We start from the raw sequence: 27,457 nt of genomic DNA, 5'->3' as shown, positions 1-27,457 counted from the left end.
ATTAATAATAAAAGTAGTATATGAACATTTTATTATGATTTTCAATGAAGTCAAAGTCGTACTTAAGTTGGAAATTGATCATTTGATTTTAAAAAGGGAAAAAAGAGTCGTTAATGTATTTTTCTTCTGGGAGGTCCTATTTCTTGCGATGTTTAATAATCTGAACACATGTATGAAAGTACGAAAATTCACACATTCCAAGATACTTTTGTGAAGATGGTGCCGTTTGTTGTCTTAATACACAGACCCTGTTTTTACTTTGAGTTTTTAAAAAAAATCATAAAGAAATATGTTTGTATAAATCAATTTATAGTCACTTGACACTAGAAAGTTTCAATTCAATTAAAATGCCTGTCAGCTCCAGAGTATGTCAGGAATCACAAACTCATCCAGGACATGTAATCCATGCCTAATCCTGACTTTGGCCATTTCTCTGAGTGACAGTTTGTAATCTTTGTTGAAGGTTAGCAGACCACTATTTTTAGATAGTGCAGTGAGTGTAGCAGCCATCCATGCCGCGCTGGTGAAGCCTCTTCTGCCGGAGTCACATGCCGCTGCAGCCTTGTCGGTTTCCTGCAGCATGCTTTATGCCTCCCCTTTGCTGGGAAGAGTAATCACTGGTTCTGCAGCAGCAGTGAAGATTTAGCAGTGCTCTTACATTCAGCCCAAACCCTCAGTCACTCAGAGCAGAGCAGCCACCTTCAGGATGCCAGCAGAAGTATACATCAGCCACCTATCATATCCTCCTCCTGCTGCTTAAACACCCTACACCTCGTGAATCAGCGTGTTAGAGGGAACTAGTCATGAAAGGCAATTAAAATAACTAAAAGATCTATCACCCATAAACACGGGCTGACATGATTATCGCCCTGATGAATATTTATCGCTAGACGCGGCGAAGTAAAAGCTGTGTAACACACAGACAAAAACCATCCGGTGTTGTGCTGCTGTTGGTGCCATTTGCATTGTGATGACTTTGTTAAAGTATAAGGAAACAGGCTTGTAGGTGCACACACGGCTGCGGGTGGAGCAAAACCTGAAGACTTTAATGGAGAACTGAGTAACTCATGCAGGCTCCAGGGTGGTTAGGAAGAAAGCCCTAAAGCTGAAGAAGCTTTTGAAAAGGCTATGTCAGATAAAACACTGCAAACTGTGCTCACGGTACTTTGCTCCAAGTAATGTAGGCTTGTACTCCTCATCAGGATGATTTCAGGATTGCAAAAAGCAAAAAGTTGAAAGGCACACAGCAAACATATTACAATAAAACTGGCTACCACTGATCCGCAGTTAAGGAATTCTGGAAACAACATGAAATTTCTAAGAAAAATTAACAAGCAGATATTATTTTCTTCCTGCCCTTGCCGTTTGTACGCCAGCATCTTTTGCGGCAAACACCTTTAGATAAAGAATGATGTCTAGTGAGCACTCAAAACCAGCAGATGTTGTGGCTGAGCGGTGTAAAAAACAACTACAGTGCGTTGAGGGACTTTAAGAACCGGTGCAGACAGGAAACCGAGTAAGACAGATGCCAGACTTTTTCCAAGTCCATTAAAAGTATCATTAAATTTGCATATGACCTGGAACGGAAGGTTGTTAAAGCTTAGCAGATCATTTGAACACTGGATAGAGTCAAACCTCCGTTTCTTCATTCAAGGCTAAACTCTGCCATCAGCATTCAGACAGGATGAGATATAGCCTTGTCCTGCCCAAGCCTTGAGTGTCAAGCGAATTAACATTCTGCTCAGCGCGGAGGACGTCTAACAGGAGAAACTTTTGCTGGTAGGTAGAAAGGAAAGAAAACTTGCAAACAAAAGGTGGACACAGGGGAACTGTTGGGAGTCCAACAAAGCAGGACCTTGCAGGCAGTTTTTAAAAGATTTTCTGTGATACCAGTGGGTGAGAAATGGAATCAGGGATATGGGGTGAGGAAGATGGTAGGAAGTTAGGTGAAGTGAGGATACAGCCACTGAGGTTACTACAAGGCCCCTCATCACTCCAGTGCCATCTCCGTCTTAAAATGGGTTTCAGTGTCCACTGTCTGGATCCTTTCTTATCCAGTCAAGCTCTATGTGAGCGAGGGAGAGGGGGAGATAGCCTCCTGTGCTCTCCATCTGGCTACCGACATGTGCTTTCTGTTTAGCAATGAGTCTTTCAGGGCGATGGTCAAGGGGTGATGTAAGCTGAAAGGCGCCGGGATTTAAGTCCACTTTTCATTATCACCTCCACAAAATAGGAGGAGTGGGAGGAGAGCAAGGAGTTCGCCTTAAAGTTGTTATACAGTGGCTGTTCCTGTTGCTAGTGCGCCTCCGTGAGTGTCTGTGCTGTTATTGATGGCATTACGTCTGTTACTGGAGCTTCAGTTGTGGGGATGAACACACGGTGAGTCATCATCTGCAGTGACTGCAACACCTTCACAATACACAGACTTAAGTGCTAAGTTGGATCTCGTTTATCCTTACGAGTACACGTGGTCTCGATGATTTTAAACAGCAGAGCAACAACAACTGTAGCCGTTCATTTTGCATTTAGGCTGGTTTCACCTGAGCTGGCCTCGGCCCTCATTACACTCGGATCCAGCTCATAACCTCCCAGCTTAATTCCAGGAGCTCAGATGTGACAGCTTAGCGGATCTTTGTGTTTTACCCCAAAGCGAGGTCCAGCCATTTAGTGACACGGAAAAGAAAAGAATTACAGGACAAATGGCGGCGAACCAGTGAACAGCAGTGGCTCTTATCAGAGCGACACAGGCCACTGGAGGTTTTACCTCAGCTCAGGGTGCAAAACAGTTGGGAAGGGAACAAACACAGACATTGGGCTGCCTGGTGTGTCAAAATTCGTTCCAGAGGAAAAGGAAAATAGGGATTGAAATTCATTATATTGATCCATGCATGTTCAAAGCTTTCTTTTAAACGTGGAGGGCCTACAGTAGATCTGCTTCAGAGAGATATAACACTTTCTCTGTCTTACCGTCTCTTGCTCTCTCCTCCCCCCCCTCCCCTCATTTGCCATGAGTCAGTCTCTATGAAAGAATCCCAATCACACACAGTCTCAGTTATGAGGGGAGTAACCCCTTCTAATACCGTGCTGACAAATTGCTTTCCGCCCCACCAGCGATGGCTCCTCAGAGCTCCATTGCTAATTCTGTCAGACGTCACACAGTTGTGAAAACACTAACCCCCCACCCCCAACCTCTCCTCCTCTTCCCCCAGCTGCCTCAAAAAGACATGAAAGGCCTCAGAGTCTGACAGTCGAGCAGAAACTGATGCCTGTCAGCAGGGAAGGCAGGAAAAGTCAAACGGCTGACGGGCCTGACAAACGCACACCTGGTCAGCAGCCAGCAAGAACGTTGTGTGACACGAAGCGCAGCGTATCCAGTGTTATGAACACACTCCTCATCGCATCACTGTAGCTGCGTGTTAACGTATCACATCACACAACTCGCATCCCACCCCGAGCTTTACAAGTCCGGCTTCTTTCAGCTGAATGTGTGGGTTTGTTAAGACCCAGGAAATGTAAACAGTCTCACACCAGCAGATCAGAACTTCACTGTCAGCTTTCACGTTTTGGGCCGAAAGCCATCCACCTTTCAGGGCTTGTGTAGAAAACTGTGATTATACACTCACTGGCCACTTTATTAGGTACACGTGTACAACCAAATGCAATCCAAAGCAGTAGCTCTGCCATGAGTTCGACTTTTACAACAGTGTAATTCCACAGTTTTTAAGTTAATCAGAAAGAACATTCATCAACATTTCTTTGTGTTATTGCCTTTAATAAGCTCATAAACGTCTAGCTTATATTGCAGCTTTTAATAAAATACAAATCCATAATGGCAGATTTTGCCGTTATGGAAAGGTGAGCAGTAAAGAAGGGACAGGAAATGAGGATGAAAGAGAGAGAGATCCGTGGTTGGGAATCTACTGTGACTGGCTATCCAGTTTATTCAGTATAAGGCATAAATGTAGCTGCCTGAACTACTGTGGAGCTTATAAAAAGCTCAGTGGAATGAGTCTTACCTGAAGCAGCTGAAGTACAATCATTACTGCTGTAATGAACGTAATCACAACGTAATCAATCTTGTTGCATCGGTCCGTTCTTTCATCTAGTTTCATTTTTCTTAGTTCCACAGGATGAAGGTTAATTTATGTTTCTGAAGTACCTCTGAAGTGCAAGCGAAATGGCAGCGGTACGTTTGACCTTTACAATAAAATAAGTGTGATGATACCTTATTGTTCTGAAATGACAGATAATACCACTGCAGGAAAGGTTTTGTGGTTTGTACCACGGTGAGGGTTCATTTTAACAAAGTGTTTACAATCAAGTGCCCACATAATAAAATCTAAAAATAATCTGTCTGCAATTGTATAATTATGTATAATTGGACCCACAGAGTTAATTGTGTAGCTACACAGACTACAGAAAAGTAAATTAGTGCAGAGTACTCCGAATAGAGGGTGCGTGTTGTCCCCAATGGCACTGAATGCAGCAAACAGATGAGAGGGATTCTGGATGGATTATGAGAATTAGCACCCGCCAACCACCCACCCACCACCCACCACCACCACCACTCTGCTGCTCCTTATTATTAGTTGGCTGAATTTGTCATTGTGAGAATATCTTCTTCTGACTGTGTACTTTGCAGAAGTGCATCTTTTCCTTGATAACAACTGCCAGTGTTTTTGACAGTTTGGATCTTCAGAGAAGAACAAAGACGGAGGTGAAAATCCTCCGGGGGAGGTGCATCCCAAAAACATACTCGTACATGAATGTGTCCTACAGTGCTGTCATTTTGTCATTTTAGTTAAAGTGGCATGACGAGCCAAGATAAAACTGAACTTCTCTCATTACGGCCTTTTTTTTTCTCTTTTTCTTTTCTTTTTTTTAAGTGACCTACTTGCTAAGAAATAGCTGTGAGGGGATGAAAAAATGCGTGAATGACACCTCGTGTGAGATGGGAGACAGAATAAAAACATTTTATTCTGTCATTTTCTCATTCCATAGAGTGAATATAGTCGATATGGTATATTGACTCAGGCACTGTGTATATATTTAGTGTGTATATCTACTTGATTCCTGCTGCCCACTCACAGTATTTTGTTTATCATTTACTCTCTTTCTCTTTCTACCTCTAGCTTCTAATATCTGCTTTATCGATCTAATTTTTGTGAGTGCTGCTACTGTCATTGATGGATGAAACTCTGGGAAACATTACAATACTCCTCTCTCCAAAAAAAACAACAAAACCAAAAAAGAACCACACCAAACTCAGACAATTGCTACTAGCTTTCATTTCTTAGTTCGTGGGAAATTTCACCGGCATCAACAGTGTCACTGCAGCAGAGCACCTCGTCGAGGAAACACGACTAATTGGGTCTGGATCAACAGAGTTCACGATGAAAAACAGGCAGTGACAATATTAAAAGCACGGCAAACACAAAGCAGGAGGACTTGTGGTGGAAAACGCAGTGGGGTCCAGCAATTGGACCCTGGGGGACAACCTGCTTCCCCGAACTGGTGATTTCAGGTTAAGAAACTGCGGCTGTAGCTCAGAGAGGTACGCTCCCTTGCTGTTGGCTACGATTGCTGTGGGACAAGGTTGAGCTCTCTGTGGGAATGGCTTTTACTTGTACTTCAGACTGTAAAGCAGGAATAGCAATGAGAAATTTATAACTAGGACTGCAGCCAAAACAAGCCTTCAAAGCCTCCTCGCTACATAGGCTCTGATGCTCCTGCTCGGTTCAGTACTAAGAAGCTGGAATTAAGTCTTGAGGTTGAGAGAGACACGTCTGCAGTGCAGGAACGCCTCTTTACATCTTATACTCCAACTGTAGGCGGGGGTTAAGTGGGTATATTAAGCAAAGATAAAAGAGATGATTATGATGTACTGTGAAGCTGCACTTGAGTGTAAAACGCTCCTTGGCAATGTGTCATTATTGTAAACAGACTTTACTGCCGCACAGCGTAAAAGGCAGGTTTGATTGGGATGTTTTGAGCCCCATTAAAAAGGGTTATTATCAGCTGAATCTCAGTGGAGTCTCACTGTCTTTCACAGCAGAGTGAGAATGAATGTATTTGCATTAAAGGTGCAACTGTGATGCCAAAGTGCTAATGGGATCATGAATAAGTATGCAGTATTAATCAAAATAGTATCCCGTGCAGGCTTTAATTCGAGGAATATAATTTCACCGACTATTTAGGGCAACATACAATCTTTGCAGTTTTATATCTTCAGGGTTGACCTATGCATTTTAGCCCAGTCTTTAAGGCATAATGTCCCATAAAACACAACCCCACCTAAAGGTACTGTTAGATAAAGTCTGCAGTTGTTTTGTGTCAAATCAATGTCCTTCTGTAAAATATGACTCTGTAAGCAAGGAGCAAGGACCAATAGAGTCATATTACCCATTGACGTATTACTGAATAGGTGACAGAGACGACACCAGAGACAATGCAAAATACTCAAAAATGATGACCGATGAACTGGAAGTACAGTATAAAACACAGGGAGACACAACCCAAAACAAACCCAAAGTGATGACTAATGAGCCAAATCACAGACAACAACAAAATCAGATGAAAAACCTCCAAAAATGAATGTAAAGTTACCTCAGACACTCTCAAATAGAAAGGCTAGTCCTTCCATCCACGGTCTCAGCGTTTCGCCCTGTTCTTTTTACAAGGATTAACAGGTTAATCATATAATATTGTTGATGATTTGACAACATCACAATTCTGTTGGATTGGAGCTTGTTGTCATGGGAACAAATCCACTAAGGAGGCAGGTTTATTTTCAGTTTTAGTCAGACTGAACAACACAACCTCTCAGATTTGGACGGCGTTGGACCAGGAAGCTCATCCAACTATGGATGTGCTGCTTTTAACCAAGAGATCCACATGTGTTTACACACAGAGGATGTTGCATTTTCAAACAATCAGGGTGACATTTTCCTCCACCACCGACAGCAGTCTGATGACATTCCTGGCAACTGTTACCACAAAAATGCAGAGGTTATACAAATAATTTGCCAGTAGATTAATGCAATTGTGGTGCCAGTAAGGATTTACATTTAATTTGTCAGACACTCTTTGACTCAATCTCTTTGCATTTTCGCAGCATCTTTGAATTCAAAGCCGCTTTGTCAGAGTGAAAGTGTCACTCTCCCTCCATCTCCCTCTGTCTCTTCCTGTCCCTCGCTCTGTCTTTTCTCATTAGCGTGCAGCCATTGGACCTGCTGATCACATGTGGTCTAGTCAAGAATGACAAATGTGAGTTTCCCCAGATGATTGAATCCAGCTTTTCTAAAAGTTGGATGACCTGTTTCAGTATTTGAACATCCAGATTTATTCATTTGACGATGGATGTATTAGGTCATGTACGAAGAATTTGAGAGGCGTTTGAGTCCAGTGTTTCTGTTGTTTATGTGATGGGCCGTCATGTAGCAAAGCAGTGGATTTAAGTAAAAAACATTTTTATTCCCTCTAATTATGTTTATTTGGTGCCTAAACCAAACCAAACAGCTGTTACCACCATTTAGGCATCATCGTAGGAGATGGCACACTCTCCAGACCCAGCCAGGTCATGTGGAGGATAGAGGGAAGCGAAATGCTCTTAGTGACGTGTTTCTTCAATAATCGACAGTTTTTTATGGTAAATTAATCCCACATACACCCACAACAACACTAAATGTGTATTATGCCTGAAAATAGTCATCAACAAAAATAAGCACTAGACACTCCTGTGGGAGTAAGACTGCAGTCTACAGATGTTTCTGCAAACAATTTAAATATTAAAACACTAAAACACTTCAGTTTTTAAAGATTATAGAGTTAACATTAATTGCCTTTACTCCTTTTTCTTGGTGTGATTCCCTGTCAAAAGAGTTTTGGTTCAGTTTGGGGTCTAATTAAGCTGCATCTGACAGGGAGATAAATATGAGTGTATTTGTCTTTAACATAGTGGATGCATGTATCTTTTGGGGTTTCTTTGGATAAATTATTAGCCAGTTATGAGTTTACTTCTGGAGCCCCGGGATGGGAGCAAATGTTTTTCAAAGTGTTCTCAAAAAGCCTCAGTTATGTTTAGAGTGGGTTTTAAAGTAAACATGTATTTGACTTAAAAAACGTTAGAAAAAAAGGAAGAAAAAGAAAAACATTTCAGGCCATATTTTATGGGAGAGTGAAATGTTGTTGTAGTGTGTCATGTTTCCCTCCAGAGGGCAGGGTCATGACATTATGAAGACCTGACGAGGCCGTTTCCTTTACTGACCTTTTTCTTGGTTTTCCACACTTTTGTCGTGCATATGTTGGACTTGCTGGTCACTTATGGGGGTTAAATGATGTGGGTCAAATTGTTTCTTAATTATCAATTATCAATCAAACCCCAATCAGGTCAAAATATTAGTAGCGCATTAAAAAAAAGCTACTGCAATAAAAAAAAAAAAACTGTTTTGAGATTTAGAAAAATAAATAATAAATAAATGGAGACCAAAAATAATAAAAAGAAAAAACTTTCTTAAAAAAAATGAATAATTTGGAAAGTTTTCTTTCGATTGCGGTTTCCCACCTTTGCTTGCTCGGTTCAGTTTTCTCGTTTCTGGTTTGAAAACCGTTTGCAGTCCAAGTTACTAAACCACAGAGTGGGAGGGCGGGGGGGGGAAATGCTGCCTCTCTATTGGCACAGGAGCAACTTGGGGTTCGGTGTCTTGCCCAAGCACACTTCAACACCAAGCCAGGAGGAATCAGGAGTCGAACCACTGACACTGCTGTCCGTGGTAGCACCTGAAAGTATTTTCACCCTGTTCTGTTTTGGCCTATTCTCTAACATTAGTGGAGTGAGTGTCGGTTTGAGTCTCGCGCCCTGGAACACCGATTAATTAGAAAGCGTAGAGGTCAAAGAAAACATTCTGATTTTTTACAGACAGTATTTCTTTCAATTAGTTTTACAACTTGTAATGTTATTTGAACTCAAAACTGTTTGTTTTGATTGCAGTACCTTTTTCCCAAATTGCAATAGTAAGTTTTGCTCTCAAATGTGTTCTGATGGCATAATTAGAAACAAATTAACCCACACAGTCATTAATGTGGTTCTTGTGGTTCCCTCAGCATGGTGTACTTTGCTCTCTCAGGCTCAGGGAACAGGCCTTCATTCGTGGGTGATGCTCTGGTTACAGAGGGGTAGAGATGAACAGAAAGGAACAGTGAATGTGTGTGAGCAGCAATTCATCACAAGAAACTGAAGGGCTTTGTTTTTCCCTTCACATGCTTCTTGCTTCAATAGAACTACATGGCCCCCTACAGTATTTGGACGGCTCCCACTCACCTTCATGCCTCACTTGACCCCTTTCACTCTCTCTTCCTCCTAAAGAGCATTTTTACCCCCCCACCCCCAACTCTTTGCCTATTTTATACTCTTTTTTCTGTGGGGCAACTTTATTCGAGTGTCTGTAGTTTTTGCTGCTCTGAGACAAAGTTGTTATTCTTGTTTCAGCCTCATTTTATTTGTCTAACATGGTTCTTCACACCTTTTGGTTTCACACTAACAAAATGTTAGATACCACTGCTTACAATGGAACTCATTTTGTGCTCTAAACACTCTAAAATGCAAAAGGTAGACTGTGCACACAGCTGTTTGGTTAGGCACAAAGACATCAGGGGTGGGTTAGGCCTCGGTAAGACACTAGCCCTAGATCATTTTTGGTGGCCAGTAGAAAAGACATAATCTTTTAAATTTCACTGGAGGACGTTCTCAATAGCTAAACTGAGTAGAGTAAGGACACAGAGCAAAAATTAAAGAGCACCAGAAATGCCAGGTTTATGCTAGTGAAGGTACAACACCATAAACTAGAGAAGCTAACATGAAAATGAACATGAAAAAGTCCCATAAGAAAACAAACATCAGTCCAAAGGCTCACACCATTTGTATCTTTCAGCTTGAATGCATGTGCGGAAGGTGAGTGAGCAGAAGGAAAGAGGGAACAAGAAGCAAAATACAGCAAAAATGGGTTAAGACATGGATCGAAGTATATCGGACAAAATAGAAATTAAAATGAGGCTGTGATAAGGTTCAAGAGAATGTTGCTTTGGACCAGCAGGAGAGCATCCAATAAGCCGGGTAGACATCGTACATATTCAGCCTGATTGAGGCCCAATTCGTTATGTCCAACTGATTTTTAGAATAAGGAATTATTTTGGCTCAACGGGTTGGTATTTGGTGTGCTGTGTGAGCAGAACCCCCTCCCGATCGATTGGGTGGATGTTCCCTGCAGTGTGAGCAGGTCAGCGGTTGGATTTTTCGTATAGTTTCCCCTAAAATAAAAGATACTAGGAAACTATAAAACAGTCTGTCCGCTGTCAGGGCTGACGAAGCCATAAAATAATTATAATCATAATTGGTGTGTGGCTGCTTTTAGTATTTAAGCTGCATATGGCTAAAACAAAAGGTGGTTTTAATGTTGCGGCTGACTGGCGTGAAGAACTTGCCCCACAATGCGTTCATCTCCCTGCCATCTACAGCTCTATAATACAAAACAAAAGCAAAAGGTAAAAAAATCCTACCCAAACTATCTGCTGTCACTTAGCTCAGCTTTGACCTGCTGTACTTAAAATTTGCACCCAGTAACTGCACTGGGGCATTGCTCACATTCTGAGTGCATTTACGTTTCGCTTGAGCTCACAGGTTGTTTGCAGTGTGTCTGTGGTCTGATAAATTCTGTTTTTTTTCAATGTCACTATCATCCCAGGACTGGGCTGCACAGCTATTTGTAAATCCATTACCAAGTTTAATAGTCACTGTGTTTGAAGCCACACAAATGCTGGAGAAACAGCCACAAAGCAGTGATGGCGTTTACACAGCCCTTGCTGTCAGCCTGCAAAAGGTCAGCCAGAGCGTTGATCATAAAAGGTCCTGTCACGAGACACCAAGCTCGGAGCCAGGGCGCAAATTGCCGGCCTGAACCGCTGGCTTCCACTTCAGTCCTCTCCAGGGTGCCAACATAACAGGCAACAGCTTTCCAATCCTTGCTGAGTGTCATCCTGCACTAGTCTAACGCGGAGAAGGATGGAACATCCTGCAGCAGGGCCATGCATAAAAGATGAGTCATGGAATAATGTGTAAGTGCTTATGAGCCAGAGTGTAAGTGCATGTCGATGAGTTTTTGACTGGGAGTTTGTCACATTGGACAGAAGAAGACACACTGAGCCCCCTGCTTATGGCCTGCTTTTACCGTTCTTCCTCTTTCCACTTATCCCCCCCGTGGGGATTAAAAAGGCAAAACAAAAGGAGCGTCGATCGACTTCCTGTCTCAATCTCAGCCACGTCTCAAAAGGTAGATAGGTTGTGCAGGGGCTTCATAAACGACCAGTTGAGTTCCTCGTTTGTAAGACGCAGCGAGGGAAAGGGCAAAAGCACAGTGCCGCTTTTGTGGAGAACTTTTTTCTTCAGAGGGAACTTGAGGTGAAAGCACAGACAAGGTGAAGTGGAGATGAGATATGGCTTGTTGAAAAAAAACTGCAGAGATTGTGCTTGTACACACACACAGGACCATCCTCTGTGTGTGTGTGTGTGTGCAGATGATTATGCATCTCCCTGCTACACAGAGGACGGGAGGGGATGACAGATTTCGCTCCCCTTGACTGTCAAAGCTTCTGGTTGCTGTGTGGGCTGATAACACAGGAGCCTGCTAATTAATTACTTACTGATGCATTTATCGTCAAGCGCAAGCATTCATAACAGTCCCCCCCCGTGGCCTTCAGGACGGGGGCTGCTGAGACCCTGTGGACACTCAGCTTGACTGTACCGCTGAAAAGATAGAGTCAGCTTATTTCGGCAACACCGCCCAGCCACTTAAGAATATATAAAGCCTATTAAAATTATTAGTCATAAAGCATTCACGGTGTAATTTCAGAAGCACTAAAACATAATTTAAACAAAAGGAGCTTTTCAACATCCAATTAAAGTGAAGGCAAAGTGGGAACTACACAGCTTCAACATGTGAACATATTTAAAAACGTGATTAACTCACAAATGTCGCCCTACTCTGCAGATCCTCTTCTCTAAGCACCTGTAGCATCTTTCAGCTTATTGTTTCAGTTGTCTGGCCCCCAAAGTCGTACTATTTTGGGCCACTCTTGGTGTTTTGTCATCACTTAATAAGCTGTTTTTAACAAAAACCCACTCAACAGCCACTGCAGGCCACCAGTAATATGTGCACTGACAAAGATAGTATCTTCCCAGTGACCACGTAGCTGCAAAAGCGCCACAAATCTTTGCTGGAGATCTATACAAAACTGGAATGAGAGTGAGTACATCAGGTGGCCAGAATTACAGCTGCAAATAAATATTAAGTAGTATTAATAAGTAGTTTACATGTCGGGAGTCAAAAAACGTGGGGGAAATTTCACACGCACTCACTTATGTATTTTTTGTGACTTTAGTGCAACGGGGCTTTAGTTCTATTTGGAGATACCGGGTTCCATCTACTGGAATTACTTGAAGCAGGACAAATGCACGGGGAGCAACTGGATGTATCACAAACAAGTGAAGAAAGAGGAATTACCACCTTGCAGTTCACAAGTGGACGTCTGTGCCAGATATTATGAAATCCCCTCCAGGGGTCCCAGCTACTTCATGTTATCGAGAATGTGACAGACTTGAGGTTACAGAAACTTTGACCTTTGACTATCAAAGTCAAGTCGTTCACCCTTGAGTCCCTAAAGTTGCTCTCGAAATACCACGTTCACCAAGATGAAAGGCATGAAGGGACAATCCATAAAGATAATGACGCCCAACTGTGTCAATTCATGGTACCGCCGCATAAAAAAATAGGCAATTTTTGGAAGATATTTTTATGCCTTGTCACATACATATTAAAAATGCTAATAAGGAGAACAAAAGGATTCTAAGAACAATTTAATATTATTTGCTAGAGGTAATGTATTTAGATTCAAGGGCTGAAAAATGTCTTTGCTAACAACACAAGCTACACAGCCATTGATCAAAGGCTGAAGCTACTTGGCAGTATCTGGAATCTCCAAGTGAGTTTCCACCTCTGTTGCTCAAAACTAGACCATTACAGAGAGGACCGGCATCACACATCACATTTTAACTTTCGTACGATACAGGTTGGGTTTCATGGGAAATGTGTTGATATGCTTCATCTAACTTTAACTACACGCTTGTGGAAACTGAGAGTTTGGGGAAATATGGCTTTAATTTTGAAAAACCCAAACATGGTGGCGTGGTCCAACAACGCTGATGTGACAAACAGTCACCAGGGCCCCAGCACCGTGAAACTCTACCTGAGCCACTTGCTACGGTTGTAAAATCTTCACCTAGTCGGCAGCGTAAATGATAATAAAACTTGAAATAAATGGCAGCAATTACAGCCTTAACCACTGAATTGTTAAAGAAGTGAAGATATGAGAACATTTTACAAAGCTGGGAGAGTAGGAGCGGCTGGGAGATTAGATAAAAGCATCAATGACCTTCTTTAATTCTGTGGGGGATAACAATGTCTTGCCGTTTGAAATGATTCTGGATCGGCAAAGTGGATTATCGTCTCTATCGGCTGAAGTCGCTCAGCACCTCAGTTCACTCTCAAACTTTCAGTCCCCTGGCTTTGAAGTTGAAGGACAGACCTTTAAGACCAAATGTTTTCTTCTCACCATCATCCAATTTGCAATAAACGCCTGGAAAGGGAGAATTATTGCTCTGGGCCGATCTTGCTTTCGACACTCTTGTGACAAGGCGTGATGTTGCATGGTGATTGGGTTTCTGCACCCCCACACCTTCCCATCCTACCTACAGCATTGCTCATCTGTTTGTTTTACATGGACTGATGACTCTTTTTATTCTTGCCATACTTTCATCAATCCAACATTGCCATGGCAATCAATGCAAATGACTCATTTGTCATGTTCGGGCTATTTTATTTTTAGTATTTAGACTGATCCTGAATCTGTCAAGTAGACGAGTGGAACGACCAAATTTTGACTTGAAGCGACAGAAGGAAAATGGGCTGAAAAACATTTGATGATACTAAGCAAGACATTTGTATAAGTTGGAAAATTGAGAATTTAAGTTCAAGCATGGACCGTCAAGCTGTGAGGGGGCCTGTTTAAATTATTGTGGGTCACATGAAATACATTTGGTTGCTTATTGTGACAAACACGCAGACATTTCTTAACCAGTTCTGCATCAAAAGCTCCGAGAAATATTGCATCAAACTACACACAGAATCAATCAGAATTAGCGACTAGTGACTAGCATAGTTTGTGGAAACTAAAAAGTGCTGGACTCAGTTCACCGCTGGATGGAAACATGACTCACCTGCATGTCCAAACATGCCGCTGTTGGCTAAGGCGGCAGGTTCGAAGGCGATGCAGGTAATTCAGAAAGAACAAATATGTCATCACAAAGCACAAGAGGGGCCTTGGGTGGATCTGGATGGCGGAGCTTTCTGCTCCGTTTCGCGGGGCTGCAGCAGTATCTGACAGCTGATCTCAGTGAGTCACGGCGCCATAATCCACAGAGTTTACTGGGAGTCATGTAAGGCATCGGTGACTCAATGTGACGGAGCAGCGTGGACCAATAGGGATGAAGAAATGATCCTGTCCCCGGGCGCACGGAGAGGTGAACGTTAGCACACTGATCCTGTTCGGTTCCCTTTCTACCAAAGTCCCAGCTGTTCAAATCTGCTTTACTCTTTGCCCCTGTGGGAAACTCATTACTGTTCTTTATCGTGCTTAAGTGTCAGTCTCTGTGCTGGTGACTGCAGCTCACGCTGAGCCTCCTCTTACACTGGAAGATTAGAGGAGCCTCTCTTTTCACCGCAGGGTGCAGGAGGTGAGCGGAGAGAGGCGTCAGGCTTTAGCACAGGCACTGGGACGTTGTGCTGTCTGATCTTTTTCTTTCGTTCGCATTTTGGAGCTCAACAGCTTGAGTCAAAGTCTAACACTGAGGGTCCAACTCCAGACAAAACTGAAAGTGGGCCCACTTGGATTTGGGGATAATCTTGCTCTAAGGTTTGGAACTACAGCCCTCAGAGTCTGTAGGCAAATTAAAAGGGAGACCAATGTTGTCGTGGGGTCGGTTAGCTGTAAGTAAAAAAGATCCTTTTAGGCTTTGGTTTTTGTTTACATTTGGACCCAATGAGCAGTAAACTAAATGTAACTGATGCTGAATGAAGCTTTAAATATTTCCCAAAGCCTGAGGCGATAAGAAGCATGTTTTCTTTTCATTTGAATAGAGTTATGAACATTAATTTGCAGTGGAGATCTGAGATAATGGCTCCAAGAAGGAATAGAAATTTGGCTGCAAACTTAATGCAAACCCTAATTACCTCACCTGGGTTCTAAGTGAATCAGAGTTCCTGTGAAAACATTTGCATGCACCTGTCTCTGTCAGCTCACGCTGTATCTTTTAACTCGCTTTGAAAACCTCGGCTCTGAAGTGCTTAGCGGGCCATTGATCGGGCCCTGTGGAGCAGTTTAGAGGTTACAAACCTCTACCTGTACACATGGATAATTGTTCAGCCCTAATTCTTCAGACTTGGGATCCAGACTGGCAACCAAAGCATTAGCTGGCACAGATGGGGCCGAGGGGCCCTGCAGTGTGTAAATTGCTTGAACAGGGCAATCAGTACTGTTTATACAGGTCACTCCTGCTTATCACAAAGTCATTACAGCCCAAGGCGGATTATAAAGGGAAACACTGTCCAAACACCAAAGTGTGTTGAGTGCAAGGAGCAACAGACTGGCCTCACTGTGCAATGATGGGAGTTTGACACAGCAGCGACTTCAGTTGTCTGCATTTCTGTGTGTGTGTGTGTCGGGGAGACAGTGTGAGTATGTGAGCGAGCTCCACCAATCAGGAGAAAGCCTGTTCTCCTCACGCTCCGCTGAAGCATGAAAAACTCTGTCGACAAGCAGGCTGGCAGTTAAATGAACACACCCTGTTGGTCAGACGAACATTTTACCCTCCTGCGTTTCTAGTTTCCTTTTGAATTGTGTTTAAAGATGATTTTGGTGGCTCCAACTTACAGTTTGATTAGGCTCATTCATTTAAACAGCTGAATGTAGAAAGATTATGAGTTGATCATAACAATGATGATGCAATTTAACTGGAAGTCAAAAGAAAAGGTAAATGAATTATTCCTTGGCCCTAAAAATACAAAGTATCAATTACCAGAGAAATGTTTTCAAAGCTAAAAAATGAATTCCTAATCAGTAATTCACCACTTGCAGAATAATGAGATGACATTTGAGATGAGTGAGCAGCCTGTGCTCTGATAACTGCAGAAATTCCTCAGCCGGGGTGGAGTGAAGCAGCCATGCTGCCATCTGCTGGGGGAACAGACTAGTGCGGGTAAAACAGAAGGAGGTGCATGCAGAGGAAACCAATAAGTACGGTGCCTTTCTCCCCGGATGGAGATGGAAGATGCTTTCGAGTGATAATAATTATAGGTGTTAATGTTACGGGAGAAGCAGACAACAAAAGAACAGAAAAACAAGAACCAAAATCTAAACAAAGGCCTGAGATAAGAAGCAGGTCTGAGATGCTGAACTGACCACCCATGAGACTAACACCACCTGGTTGTTGTGGCAGGGTCAGCATGACCCGCCGGATGTTTTTCCCATGCTGAATCCTGTGCGTTGTCGCTTTGTGGCTGATTAGTGAATCTCTAGAGCTAAAGCCCTAAATTAGTATTAAAACAAGGGAGGAGGAAGATCACCACAGGGCTGGCCCCCTTTGGTTTGCCAAGGAAGAAGCGTCACCGAGATGTATCAGTAAGAAGCTGATGGGTGGGTGTTTAAATGTTTGTGTGGTAAAGAAACGATGAAGGGAGATTGTAAAAGTGCCCAGGCAGAGAAGAGAAGGCTTGAACACGTATTAGTCAAACCTGACTAGGCACAGTGATACAAGGCTGTGCTGACACATGTTGATCATACTGTCTTGAAAATGATTTAATGACATTTAAATTGAATATGTGTTCATTGAGAGGAAGTGAATATAAGAAGGGTAAGAGAGGGTGGAACAGGATTTTGCTGGGGAAACAGAGACTCTTTGACTGCCTGCAGAAGACACATAAGTTTGTACCATGTCACTTCCAGATCCAGGAGAAGAGCAGAGGACTACAGCACTGGGGTCTCCCAGCTTTGGCAGGGATGGCTCCTGCACAGCTGACTGACTGGACAAAGCCCCTGAGACGTAGCCAGCTGCCGCACTCGGAAAGGAAAGCCCAACCTGATGGAGAACAGCCAAGCAACCGAGCCTCCTACAGCCTGAGCCCAAAACCTGATCACAGTTTACTCAGGAGCTCAGGCGGGTCTGACAGGGTTCTCCAGTTCTTGTGTGGAATTGTTGCTTTGGATGAAAGCACCTGCCACATGTGAGCATTTCTTTAAAGTGGCATGTGGTAAATCTCAATTAAAAAATACTGACAGAATCTTGGAGTTGAGCGTTTTTACATAAAAAGAATCAGATAAAAACAATAGATGCACACGTACAGAGGATTTCGGGCTTTGGGTTATGATGACCAACGTGGCAAAATGTTGTGTGTAGTGATAAAATACTGAGGTCCTTTGAGGTGCATCTGAACTGCATGGATCTGGAAAAACCTCCCATCACATGCGTCATCAGCCAGCTCATGCTCTATCAAGTTTAAAAGCTGATAGACGGACACACACACACACACACACACACATACACGACCTGAAGCTGCAGCTGAGTGACTGTCTCATCGATTCACTCGCTTCTCCTCCCCTCTGCCGGGCAACTCATAGTTTCTCCTGCTGGTGTGTGTCCTTTCACAGCAGCAGCACTGATCAGCCGGCTGATTGAAGATACATTTCACAGCCACACACCACGACCCCACCCCCCCACCCCCCGGGCCTTCTACAGCTTAATCCACTTACGTTTCCTAATTACTGGAGTGTGTTAGAAAATGGATCGCAGCAAAAATATAATTCCTGTTTTCTCAGATGTGTCCAACACACTGGAACTACTAATACCATATAACCCCCCCCTCTTCCACAGCCATCGCCTGTGGGCAGCCATGTGATGTGACTTCTAAAGAGTTTCTCTGCCTGACGGGAGCCAAGGACGATCATTCAGAATGTGAGGCCCTTTGGATAGATATGCAACAGCAGACAGCATCCCCTCTGTGGGCAAACAATGGGGTGTTGTTTGGAGGCACGATCACATCAGCAGGGAGGGAGAGAAACAAACACACCCCACGGCAAAAATCGATGACTTGTGCCTCTGCTTATCTGACATCCACACGATGACGCACAGACGCGGAAATGGACAGCAGGAAGTTGAAGACAAACTCTATTTTACACTTTCCCTTATTCAATCAGCCGCTTCACTGTCTCTCACCCAAATCTATTTCCCTTCTTCCAGGAGGGAGGCACACGCTGCATGCTGAGATGAAAGCCACTGATGATTTATTGATTTCTGAATACTAACGTTCTGATTTAGTTTCATGGAATAAAACAGCTTTTTACTGCCAACAGTTCTCGGCTGGAGCAAAAAAACAAAAGCTTATTTTAGTCACAGGGAATCCTACATTAAACTTTATCCAAGCCGTTGACTCACTGAGGGGCTCTGGCAACATCAAAAACAGCGATGCACTTCATGGGGTACGCGTTATCTTTCTCTCTGCCTCTAAAAACCTTAAAAAACACAAATGGCTGGGGTCTGTTTTTTTTTTTTTTTACTGTGATAAAATGATGATTGTGGTGAAGCAGGTGGAGTGTGCTTGAGAAGACGCGCACACACACACACACACTAATACATACACCCAGAAATGCAGCGTCTGATGGATGCCGACCACGCGTGTCCTTGGTTGATGTGCTGTTTCCACAGCAACACGGAGTCTTTATCGTCATCACAGGGAGAGCTAGGTTATGCCAGAGCAGGAGTTCTTTAAATAGCCATCAGCAGTTCACAGCAGCACCACATCACATGACTGAGCCGACCTCCACCAACTCTAAAATTGCCTTTGTCATCGGAGCCATATTAATAGAGCACTTTTCAAAACAAAGCCGGAAAGGTGCCTCTAAAACCTGAGTGAATGGTATGAGCACTAGTGGGTTCACAATGCGAAAATAAACTAATAATTTCAGGGGCAAAGATGCAAGAAATTGAAGGCAGCTGAGGTACAGTTAAGGCTTGAAACACACAAAGAAGGGAATAAAGTGCTGACAAATTCCACTTTTGCGGTTTTATCTGGTTTACAGTATGAATGATTGAGCCTCATATGAAAAGCCAGATAATATCAGCCGATGAGGTTATGGTGACAGAAGACAGAGAAGATCAGATATGAAAACCCCTTAAAGCAGCATCTGCTGTCCTGCTGTGGTAACTGCTGGGGGATGCAGGCGCCATCTTGTGCTCTGGTAAAATCCGACAGACCCTAACCCTAACATAACCAATCCGTTTGTGCCTAAATTATCCAAAACAAACGAGAACTGCCCACCCAACTGGCTGCCATTTTGAGTCCACTGCAAGCAAAGCTAAGCACAATTTTATTGCCGAAAGGGCAATTTTAACAGATGTGTCTCCATCTCTCCATGTGACAGCGCTAATGGGTCGTAGGAAAGGCTGGGGACAAACCCCGTCAAAGGGTAGGGTGGAGGACAAGTTGTTTAACCTGTTGTTTAACCTGTTGCACACCAAGGGTGTCTTTGTTGCCTTCTCCGTCTCTTTCCACCTCCATTAAATCAACAATCTAAACCGCTTTTTTTTTTTTCAAGCCAAACCAAAGGCCACAGAGGTCACAAGCCTCAAAAGATGCTGCCCACACATCGCCTGGTGGGAACAAACCTCATGACGGTTGACTTGCAGTTCATCCAAAAGCTTTCGGGACATTTCATTTAAAGCTAATTATAGTGAATAAGTAAGACATTTCATGAATGAAGACATAGTGGGGTTTAAAAGCCTTAATGAAAGAGTAGCAGTGACCCTTCCTTCCTCCATTCTGACAAATTCTCACAGTTTGTACAACAAATACTGTCTAGAGGGAAACCGCTCCACATGTCTCTCAGTCCTGAATTTAATGGACAGTTTTGGATCGCCGGTTTTTCTCCCTCCTATGTGGGAGAAAGCGACCTCACGGCGGGTTAATTGTCAGCTGCAGAGAACACAGACACAGCTTTCAGCTGCATATTTTGAAGTCATCGTCATTTCTTTCCCCCTTTTGCATCTGTCATCACAGTTTTTTGGGGGTTTAATTTGTGCTCACACGGACGTTTGTTCAAATACATTTAGGATAAATTAAAACAAGAAAAATGACTCAAGGCAAAGTGAAGGTGTCAGCTCAGTTTAACGAGTTTTTAAAGATGCAGTTACACCACACATCACCATCTCAGACTATTTATACTGGCAGAATTTGCAGTTTGACTAGAAATTCTTAAAATTGCTTCTTCTAAAATCTGATCCATGACATCTGACACTTTTTATTTCCAGTGGTTAGTTGAGCTTTAGCTTGTTTTCCTCCTCTGTTCTGACCCTGCTTTATGCTTGATTACTGATTGGTGTGTGCAGTTTCATTAGAAATCCCATTTTCTGCATCTAGAACGTTCACATTCTAAGACATTTTCCATTATGAGATGTTAAAAAGATGACTTCTCTCAAACAACGACAACAACAAGAACAAATTGAAATTGAATAAAACTACTTGCCTAACTGGCTGTTTAAGTTATGCTTCACCAAAAATGGCTCATTTATCAGCTGACTGGCTACCGGCTGACTATCATACTGTGTTCGTGCAGGTGCACAACGCATCCAACATGATGCTAAACTTTTACCATAGTGTGTCCATTAAAATGTGTGGGATTAGTTCTGACAGCAGGACTCTCACTTCTGAGAGCTGTCTCAAAACCTACAGCATAATCACATTGACACAAATTGGCATTATTAATTGAAAATTAATAGAAATATTGGTATTAAAAATCTACAGTAGCATAGCTTGTTTGTCCATGATTATATTTGTTTGGGTCTCCCATGTATTGATACTTTAACTGCCCAACTATGGTTTTGATTTTTCGATTTTCTTTGTTGCTTTCCGGTGTCCACTACTTGTCTTCCCACATCTGCTAATACATTTTACCCTGTTGATCTTTTTATTTAAGCCCCGTCCTCACAATATTGTGAATCAAAGAAAAATGCATCTCTGTTTTTCACATGGCACAGACTCTGCACACACACACACACACAGACACCCCCCACCCCCGTGGCCACACATCATCTTGTCCACGCTGCTTTGTCACAGATGAGATTATCGACGCCTTGTGGATGGCGTCTGACTCATGCGGGAGGAGTATCGGTGGGAGCATTAAGGTGTCGTGACATCAGCTGCATCTTCCAGCAACTGGAAATGTAGGTGACAACACAGTCTAATCCAATAACATCTAAGCACCCCTGCATTATTGCTCCAGTTATGATATTACAGCTCAGGAAATTTGCACTAATTGGTGTGTGAGGACATTGTCCAGATGGATGCAGTGCTGAGGAAATTTCTCTAGAGGGAGCTATGAGTAAGGAAGCCAGGGCCCAAGGTGCTGCATGTATGAAAGCAATCATATTGTCAACTGTAAAACAATTTACTTATGTTTAGATCCAGTGACAGTGCTGGCAAATGCTCCCCTTTGCAGAAAAGCAAGATCAGACAAAGAAGTCAGAATTCAGTTAAACGTGGTTAAACTGGATATTGCTGCAGTGACACCGCAAAAAGCCATTAGGTGGACTCCAGCCCTGGTGGATCCGCTCTGAAACTGTTTACTGTCGACAGTCAGCTCCTCCTCCTCCCCTTTCTCCCTGTTGGATCACAGGCTGAGCTTCAGCTCAACTGCCCTGACAGCAATTTCCGGGACGCAGAGGGACGAGGTGGACATTTCTGTGTGTGTTTGGGAAGCAATGGCTTCTGGTGTGGACATGCGGGTGAGCAACCACACTGCAATAAATAATTAAAGACAGTTTTCTGGCATAAAACATGTGGGAACATAAATGATTTTAAAAGACACAGACACAGAGGCTGATAATTATGGCTCCTATTGATTATGTGCTTGGCCTCAGAGATTTTTTCCCCCCTTTGTAATTAGGCATTGGATTCTGCGGGAAGTGCCTCTAAATGACCATTTACAGGATTAAATATAGATGAGTGCTGGCCAGAGCCCCCGTGAGCCCCCACTTCCTGTCCCATTAACAACTATATCTCAGCAGAAGTCAGATGTGGATGGGGTCCAGTCTGCAAACAGGGCAGGAAGTGAAGCAATGCTGTCTTAAACATCCCTGATTGGACACGTGTGACTAAAGCAATGTGACTTGTATCTGGCAAAAGAAAAGGGTTCCACCTACTCTGATGGACTTTTTTCTTTCGCCACTAAAAAGATTCCGCCTATAAAAACTCAGATGATAAATCAGGACCGTCTAAACAAATATAATCCAGATGAGAGAAAGCAGCCATCATATTACAATTCTCTGATTTCCTCATCTTCATTGAACTCCAAACCCACATTTGTCACAGCACACGTTCGGTGTATTTTTCCGCACGCTGTCCTACCTTCTCGAATCAGGGGAACAGACCGCTGCTATCCTGCCTCCCAGTCACCTCCATGTTTGTATTTACAGTGCAGCGTCTTCTGCTCAGTGTGAGATGATGAGTGAAACTACTGCTAATTATGGAATCATACAAACTCGGGCTGATGCACTGAGCGCGGCAGCTGCAAACGCTTATTTTTGAACTGGGATTGTGTTCTAGGAATTTGGGTGGGGAAGGCTGATGCTACTGTAACACACTGGTGGGTGTCGTCCACAGGTTTAGAGAAAGAGTTCATGTGACTGGTGCTGCACTTGTGGGCACGCAGGAATGTTAAGAGTGTGGAAACGCACTGTTTAATCCCAAACATCCTGATCCAAACCTGCAGGGCTGCTCTCACTGGACTATTGTTCAAGGAGAGGGGGAGAGAGGACCTCAGCGTGCCCTTTACTTGCTATTAAATTCGGATTATATGGAGGCATAAGACAGAAATGCACGTTCTGCATCTGTGAGAGGACGAGAAAGAGGAACAAAACAGCAGCTCTTGCTTAACACAGATGGTTTATAGCTACTTCTGATCAATGATGTGTCTGATAATAAGTCACAAACAACCGATCAAAGTGGCCAATTCCAATTCAGCGCGCTGAATCAGCCAAAAAAGCCAGGGGGGTCTGAAGCAGCACTGAGGGTGCAGGCCACCCTGCAAACCAAAACAGAAACAGCTGTCAATGAGCAGGACACTGTTTGAATGGAAATCACATGTGTGTGTTTTGTTTTGCTTTTTCTCATGCTGCGACCCCTCTGGTTTATTATGGGGCGACTGTGGCGCAGGAAGGTAGAGCGGTTGTCCACCAATCTCACAGTTGTTGGTTCAATCCCCGGCTCCTCCGGTCACATGTCGAAGTGTCCTTGAGCAAGACACTGAACCCCAACTTAGTTGCTCCCGGTGAGTGTTGGCTAGCTGCATAGCAGCTCCCCCATCGGTGTATGAATGTGTGTGTGATTGTTAGTGTGAATGGGTGAATAAGAAGCAGTGTAAAGTGCTTTGAGTGCCAATAGGTAGAAAAGCGCTATATAAGTGCAGACCATTTACCATTTACCATCACCCTGACCCTTCCACCCGCACTGAAAACCACTACTACAGACAATAGGATTCACATTGAAACATCTACTGACTACAGGTCGGCAAGAAACCCGTTCGGGGAAACTCCAGACCAAAGTCAACACAAGCAGCGGCGGGATCAGAGGGACCAGAACAAATTAGAGAGCCGGAGGGAATTAAAACTAATCACATGGACACAGGAAGGGGAATGATTGAGGACAGAGAAGAATAAGAAAGTTATTAAATGAACAGAGGCAGTAAGGGTGCCCATACCAGCTGCAAGCCATTTTTAGCTGACTGAACTCACTGCGTAGCTTTCTGCTCCAGTGGCCACACTGATAAAGCCCAGAAATAACATGCCTATTTCTGACAAAAACTTTCTCCTAAAGGCCAGGGACAACTTGCGTCACTCTGAGTGATCTGAAATTGCCACTTGACAATGACACAATGTTCTCTGTGAAATACCCCAGCCCTGTTGCGTAAAGGCAAAGCCGGCCAAGTCCCACCCACCTCTGTCGTTAGACACCTGGAAACATCAGGAGCTATTTATAACAACTGTCTCCTCCGTATGAAGGAATATCTCTCCGTTTTCCTTCTCCCTCTCCCTTCTCGCTTCCTCGTTCACAGTTGCCATGGAGCTTGGAATCAGTGACATCACAGGAAAGAGTGTGTGTCTGCCTGCATGTGTATGTGTGTGTGTTTGGAGATGAAAACTGGAATTTGCAGACTGAAGGAATATGGTCTGCAAGTATCAGGTGATGGCAGAAGCACAAACCACAGGCATGAAGCTGGAGTGCGCACACACACACACACACACACTCACTGAAAGCCTGCATATGACACACAAACACACGCATGAAAACACATCCCTGCATGTGGCACACAGACGTAAACGCGTCAAACCTTTCACCCACCCTCTCACCAACCGACACACACGAGATCTGTCACGCAGGGGGAAAAGCTAATTGGGTTATTGATAAAAATGGCTGCCGTGTTACGCTATGACACATTATCCAACACAAACACAAAATAAAATTCTAAATATGTAGACAACAGTGTCTCACGTCATTGGTTTGTGGATCAGGTTCTGGTAAATGTTCCACTTCCCACATGAAAGAGGAAATTAAACACGTTGCCTAAATGCATTTCAATAAGGGGTCATTTCACGTAAATCACCTTAAAAAACTATTTATTTATAAATGACCTTGTTAAGGTTTTTGTTCATTAACCGATTAATCATTCAGCTTGTAAAAGAGTGCGTAGAGAAAGTCTGAACTCAAGGCTTTGATTTCACAGGGAAAAAGCTGAAATTTCTCACTGTGAAGATTTGAGCTTTTTTTGAATTGTAAATCAATTGTTGCCTAACTGATCAACTGACCACTACTCACTGATTCCTGATTGGTGTCCAACCATGCAATAGTAACTTCTTTACTCATCGGGAGTAGGGATGAGCTGTATGTAGCATGTTTACAATGCTTACTCGGGCAAAAATTTTTGGGCAAAAATAAAGGACCCTTTGTTTTCCTTTCCTGTTCCTGGGTCCACAGATCTTTCATGAAGCAAAAGTCAATTAAGGGCATTTCCACAACAGCAAATAGGCCTTGGGATGATGGAGGAAATTATCCTTGTGACCTGTATCACTTCTGACATCATTTGTACACACAAAAAAATGCTGGGTTCAGGCCTCATCCCAATAGTTCCTGGACAGAAAATAGTGAAATAGCACTTGGTGACGAGGGACTTTGTCTGGGGGAGCAGAGCTACGGGGGGCTTTTCTCTGGTGGAAACACAGGTTGAGGAACCAAGTTCTTTAAAAGTTTTTTAAAAGTCCTGGGAAAGTTCCTCCAGTGGAAACCATGAGAAAAATGGCCCCATTTCTTCTTGTGTTAAATGCTACACAATGTATCATCCCGTTCTAGCAATGCGCTGTAAAATGTAGAATTACTTATCAGATGTATTATTGTGGATATGTTGTTGTTTGTTTTGAAGTCGTTTGTGATTGCACTTGTTATTTTATGTGTGACATATAATAATGTCTCGTGGGCCAGCTGAACAGGGTGAGGAGCCACCTCTGAGTGCTTGGCTAAAGCAGCAGAAAATAGAAATCACTTGGAAGATACAAGAGTTATGTGATAAAAGAGCGAACCATAAATAATCTACATGCACGTTTGGCCCCGGGAGACAGACAGCCGACACGTGACGTCGACGGTCCTGCGAAAGATCCAGTGTGTGGAAGAATGTGCAGCACAGACTGAAACTGTGTCTAGTTTGGTGTAACAAAGCGTCCTGTCCAACATGTTGCACGGCTGATAAGCCTGTCTTATCTCTGCTGCCAACTGCTGCCCCCAAGAAAGTGTCTGAGAGGAGAGAGTAGACAGCAAACAGCAGAACAACACTCCAATAAGACCTCTATTGTTCCATCTATTTGCACTCTCCTCCTCCTCCTCCTCCTCCTCCTCCTCTCCCTCACAAACACACACTTTAAACACACCCCACTCTCCTCAACAGTGTCACAGGTGTTGCTTGTTTTCCCTCTCTCATCTTTATAGGTGCTATAAATACAGCATATGCACCCCTACCCACACACACACACCTTAACTACTCCAACTGGCAGCACCCATTGGAGCCAAAGCTGAGCGTCACATAAACCCTTCCCACACTCCTCACTAATAACCCTCCTCTCGTTTGCATCTCTCAGACTTGTGGCACCTTTCCGCGAAGTTGTAACAAAAGCTCAGACATGGAGGTTAATGTTGCTGGAGGAGGGTGAAGGCACATATGCAAATCACCAGTGTTAATACGTGAGCAAAGAACCCAAACATGCAAATTATTTATGGGCACACTGTTGAAAAAATCTGTGTTGTGAGCATAAAGTCAGAATTCTGAAATAAAAGGTTGAATTCTGAGAAGAAAAAAAAAACAATTAAAGTCAGATTTCTGAGAATTAAGTTGGAATTGTGGTTTGATAGAATTTCAAGTGTAAAGTTAGAAATCTGAGGTAGAAGGCAGGTTTCCAAGTTTTAAATCAGAATTTTGAAGGAAAAAAAGCCAGAACCTTAGTTTAAAGTTAAAGTCAGAAAGTCTGACTTTCTAAGTCTGGTCACAAAAGTATGTGCTATTTCTAGTGAGGTCTTGTCACAGTATGCAAACTTACAGATACACATCAGTCAGCATGATCACAGTCATTAGCAAATAGGAAAATAAGGTTAAGGTGGTTTCTATATTAGTACACACGTTGACCTTTATGATGTTCAGACAAGATTTTACAGACGGTTCCAAACAAGCCTGCATTAAGCACTGCAATGGTAAATGCCAGACACTGGAATACAAATGGTACATTTTGAGTGTAGAACTGACACTGTTGTACCCCACTGCCCACGTGGGACTTTCGTGTTCGGGGATAACAAGGAATCCCTCTTTCAAGAAATGCATAGAGTAATAAAAGGACCTGCTCTGAGTGGCAAGCTCAACTTCACAAGAATGCAAAGTGCCACAGTCTGTCACCGGGCGCATGACCTACTTCTAGAAGCATCTCAAGTGAATTTTTACATTTGAGTTGCACGATAGATGAAACACGTAATCTTTAATCATAGTTAAGAGGAAATGCTCCCAGCAGTCATTGAATTTCTCTGACATCAGGAGAGCATGAGGCAGGAGTCATTTAAAGGCAAGATTCAAGGTTATCAAGATGAAACACATCCGTCTATGTCGTGGCATGTGCTAAAGCAGGTGACTAATAGAGCTCTGAATGAGCTTTTATTAGTACCAAAATGCTTCATTAACCGCTGACGATCTACGTAGAATGACACAGCAAGTC

At 43.2% G+C, this 27,457-nt stretch overlaps 1 long non-coding RNA gene across 3 annotated transcripts in view; it reads right to left on the bottom strand.

Moving 5' to 3' along the window:
• LOC137107001 (uncharacterized) overlaps positions 1-23,298 on the bottom strand; it is a 32,967-nt gene extending 9,669 nt beyond the window's left edge. For 2 of the 3 annotated variants that reach the window (XR_010912057.1, XR_010912059.1), the window contains exon 1: positions 22,563-23,298. This is a non-coding gene — a long non-coding RNA (uncharacterized lncRNA). Of the gene's footprint in view, positions 1-14,326; positions 14,399-22,562 lie in introns of those variants that run through there. The other variant, XR_010912058.1, reaches the window with a different exon arrangement.
• Between the last annotated feature and the right edge of the window lie 4,159 nt (positions 23,299-27,457).

This window comes from Channa argus, chromosome 21 (genome assembly GCF_033026475.1).
Source record: "Channa argus isolate prfri chromosome 21, Channa argus male v1.0, whole genome shotgun sequence".
Classification (NCBI taxonomy): domain Eukaryota; kingdom Metazoa; phylum Chordata; class Actinopteri; order Anabantiformes; family Channidae; genus Channa; species Channa argus.
Note: the sequence above shows the minus strand (reverse complement) of the source record. Positions and strands in the feature narration are given on the sequence as shown.